Below are 4,664 nucleotides of genomic sequence, written 5' to 3' on the forward strand. Positions count from 1 at the left end.
TTTTTTTTTTTTTTTTTTTTCCAGAACCGGGAATTGAACTCAGACGCTTGCACTTGCCAGGGAAGCACTTATCCTACTGAGCCATCTCCCCAGCCCACAGGTCTCTTTTCGTAGGAGCTCATGTTATCACCTCTCCCAATTCTCCCTCTTCATACTACCATATGGGAGACTAGGTTTCAATATTTGAATTTTCAGGGAGCATCAACATTCAGGCCATAGCAGACAAGAAGGTGAGACAGTCAGATCAGCCCCATACTCTCAACTGTCCAGTGTCTTTCTTCTCTTCAGTTCCTTCACTTCTCAGGGACATCTCACAGAGGCTCAGTACAGCCCCTCCCCCAACATTTACTCTCCTTCCCCTTTACAGATGATTAGATACCCCTGGCAGATATCCAGGAACAGATGCCTGGGGTCATCATTCATATTGTTCCCTATGTATTCTATCCCACACTGGATTCTAGGCATGTGATAGAATGGCACTTCTCGGCCCCTTTGGGTGGGGTGACCTGGTCAGTGTGAAGGGACATTTGGCAACTGGAGCTGGATCACTTAATTGCCAGATAGAGGCCTCTTCCCCTCTGTTTTTAAGATGGTGGCCACTCCACCAACCTGGGACCTAGAGTGAGGAGAGATGGAGACCCCTGCCCATCTTTGGTGAATATTATGGTTTGGATTTCAAACATTATTATTCCCCAGAAGGCTCAGGTGTTCAGAGATGGGGCTGTGGAAGGTGTGAGCAGACCTTGTGAGCTCAGACCTCATCACTATGAACAAGTTATGGCTCAGTAAGCTTGCTAAGAAGAGGGACCCAACTGGATGAGAAAGATCATGAGGAGTGTGGCTTTGAAGGGTGTGTTTTGTTCCTGACTCCTATCTTGCCCTCCTTCCTGTTTGTCATGAAGTGAGCACATTTCTTCTGCCATGTCCTTCTTCCATGTTTCTGCCTGACCATAGGCCTAAAAGCAAGACAGCCCACTGAGCAAGGCCTGAAACAAAATAAATAAGGCAAAATAAATCTTTCCTCCTTTCTTATTTTTATATATTTTGTCAGTGACAAAAAGCTGACTAACACAGTACACATATGTGTGGAAATAAGCTTTATATTAATAGCCAGTAATATCTCAGAGTTGTTTGCTACTGTAGCATGACTTAACTTAATGTAAACCTCCAAAAATGCAAAAACAAGACAGAGGTAAGAAACAGCATGTAGCTATTTGTCTCCAGAGACCAAATCCCACACTGGCCATCTGTGGTGTCACAGCCCACAGGGACTGCTGGCTCTTTGTAAGAACTTGGATGGCACAGCTAGGGGAAAGCTGAGACTGTCTACTCAAACTGTTCCCTGAACAAATGTGGGAACTAAGGACTGAGGTCCAGGGAGAGCAGGGACGGACAGGAAGTAGAACCTTCTCGGCAGGGCTGGAATTCTGTCACTCATGACACCCAAAAACAGTAGAAAGATTAAAGCCTGAAGAGAACATAGATTTGAAAGCAGATTCCCCATTCAAGGCTCTTCCATTGCCTTGAGAGAGAGATTTCCTGCAGCTGCTGCCTGAGGAGGACCAGCAGGCATGGATGACCAGGCCCCAATATACCTTGGATAAGTCTACTTATTTATCTATGCTCCTCTTTCTTAGTAACAGAAACTTAATAATTTGGCCATAGGCCCAACCAAAAGTCTACATTTCCAAGTTCCTGTGCATCTCCTAGGTTCCTGTGTGACTGTAATTAAATTCTTACCACCTAAATTGAAGTCTACCTAGGACTTTTCCTAGAGGAACCTAAATTCCTCTAAGAAAATACAGAACTCAAATAGAGGAGTAGGAGCCCAAGCATCTTCCTTCAATTCTCAGCCAAGGCGTGGCCTTTTCTCTCTTAGCTGTGTGGCCCTGGACAATAGGTCACACTCTGAATTTGTGGACTGCTATGACACCTTGTCCCAGTGCCCAGCAGAACACCCAGTATATATGAGCTCAATAACTGGTGTTCCTCCTATCATAATTGCCAGTGGGACAGATGCAGCTATGGTGACAAAAGCCCAGGCTGTGCTTTACTTTCCAGATTCCCGAATCGTCCAGATTCTCCCAGAAATTGCTGTGCAGAGGGTCAGTGTGCACAATGGCTACTTCTCTGTCCAGCAACCATTCTCCCTTTTTCCAATGAAAGTACCTCCATTTTCACTTGAATGTGATGCTTTTGTGATTTAATTTACAGCCATAAGAAAGGAGAAAACTAACATCTGCTGGATGCCACCTATGTCCTAGACACTTTACGTGGCTAATTCATTTAATCCTGAGGACAAGCATGTCACATAGAAATCCTAGCTCAGAGAGGTTTAGTAACCTCTGTGGCTGATCTTATGCTCTGACCCAACTGTGTCAATTAAGGGTAAGCCCTTCCAATTTATAACAGTAATTGTCTTCTAGGAGGGGCGTTTATTCATTCAGTAACTATTTTAGTGCTTACTACGAGTCACACATGAGAAGCCTACAGAGACTCCCCTGCCATCCCAGAGGAGCCACTCCAGATGACATAGATGCTTCACCTCACAGGACAACTCCAAGTGTTACATTATAGTGAGAGGACCCTGAGAATACTCTGGACCCTGTAGGATTGAGTGAAGTGGTTATTCAGGCCGGCCGATGGGGCTGTCATGGGTTTCTGGTATATGCTACATATCAGCCAATTGTATTTCAGACCAGTTAAAGACTGTTCATGCAAATGTATAACAAAGCAAATATCCATCCTAGAACCTATGTTCTAATTTTTCTTTTAAAAATAGCAGCCATTGTAGATCTAAACTAAGCTGTGTCCTAAAACTCAGGGTGTGACTGGCAACCTTAGAGACATATGAACAATACAAGATGATCCTCAAAAAATAGAACACAACCATCTGCCCCAGAGTCACAGGTGAGAGGCCACATGGATAAGGATGTCACTCTTGGCTAAGGGAGCTTCACAGGCAGACACAGTGGTTCCTCTGAGGGGTTAAACACACCATCTGCTGTCCAAGGGTAGTGTAGTTCTGCCCAGGTTGATCAGGAGGACTGTGACACATCCCTGCCTACCTTGGCAGGCAGCCCTGATACTCACCCTACCCTGAGTGGGTGCACTGCATCATTCCTAATGTGACTGCTCTTATCCAACCAAACTCACCAACCAGGGCGTAAACCAAATTCCTCCTCTCTGTTTAACTTGCTTTTCATATGATTATTTATTGGGATAATACATTTAATTTTTTTAATTTAAAAGTCCCTCCTCTCTGATATTTAAAAAAAAATCTCCTCCCAATCAAACACATAGCTCTTTCATTCCCCTTCCAGGGAACAACCCATCAAAATTCCTTTTCAAAACAGTTGAACTTAATTTGGTCTTCCCTTACAGAAAACACAAGCATTTTGAGCAACTAACTTTAAAAATATAGATAGGGTGCCAGCCCCTCCCCCCAAGGTGCACTGAGATGGCAATTGAGACTGAGTGTGGGGGCACACACCTGTAATCCCAGCTCTTGGGAGGTTGAACACAGGGGATCACTACGAGTCTGAACTATGTAGTGAGACCCTGTAGACCCTGTCTTAAAAAAAACAAAAACAAAAACAAAAAAAACTACAGATAGGGGTTGGGAAGATAGCTCAGCAGTCTAAGCACCTGCCTAGCAAGTGCAAGGACTTGGGTTTGATCCCCCGTACTGCATGCCATGCCAACCCTGGAACCCTAGGCACACTGTGCTGACCACCAAAATCAGGTGTGATGGCACACACCTGTAATATCAGCACTGGAGAGGCTGAGACAGGGAGATCACTATGAGTCTGAGCTGCAGAGCGAGACTCTGTACCAAATAAATAAATAAATAAATAAATAAATAATATTTTAAAAATCATACAGACATAAAAGTGCTTGAGGACTTGGGCTCAACATAAGAAAAAAACAGTATGGAAGGAAAGTGGGAAGAAATGGGGAAAGGAAGGAGAAAAAGAGGGTGTAGAAGAAGGGAAGAAAGGAGGGAAAGAAGGGAGGGAGGAAGGCTGCTCAGTTCCTCCGCCCAGAAACACACGCATTGAATGTGTGTGTCCAGGTGCTTGGTGGTATACAACTGTTCTAAAGATGAAAACAAAACACAAGAGCAGACCAATACTGATTTTTCATTATCTCACTAGTAGCTCAAGAACATTTCTTCATAGCTTCTTCCTTCAGTGACTTTAATGGCTCTGTCATCGCTCATAGATGATGATTTACTTAATCAGCCTACAGTGATAGATACTGGGGATTTCCAGTTTCCCAATCAGAAGCAGCACACTGACAGGCCCTAAGACTTCACTGTAAAAATATTCCAGGAGAAATCTGGTCACAAGAAATGGCCGTTGTTTTAAGGCCCAGGGCATTTATCAAGCCTCTCCACTCTTATCCCCACACATCACAACAGCATCTCCAAATGCAGACCTCAAGGAAAGGCAAATAAAGCCTTGGCTCACACCCAGATCAATATCAATGTTGAGTCCCACCCATTAGCTGTGTGTACCTAAACGCAACTTCCAAATTGAGACTAAGGCAAAGGCTTCCTTGGGCCTGGCCACCTGCTTTGTTTACTCAGCCACATTACCTGACCTGGGCCCTTCCCAGTCCAAGGTGACTCAGCTGAACAAGGGGCGGGGACTACCCTTCCC

At 44.5% G+C, this 4,664-nt stretch overlaps 1 pseudogene; it reads right to left on the minus strand.

The window, feature by feature from the left end:
* Nucleotides 1–310, minus strand: part of LOC101565625 — a 4,495-nt pseudogene extending 4,185 nt beyond the window's left edge.
* Between the last annotated feature and the right edge of the window lie 4,354 nt (nucleotides 311–4,664).

Source organism: Octodon degus, unplaced genomic scaffold (assembly GCF_000260255.1).
Source record: "Octodon degus isolate 3935 unplaced genomic scaffold, OctDeg1.0 scaffold00317, whole genome shotgun sequence".
NCBI lineage: Eukaryota > Metazoa > Chordata > Mammalia > Rodentia > Octodontidae > Octodon > Octodon degus.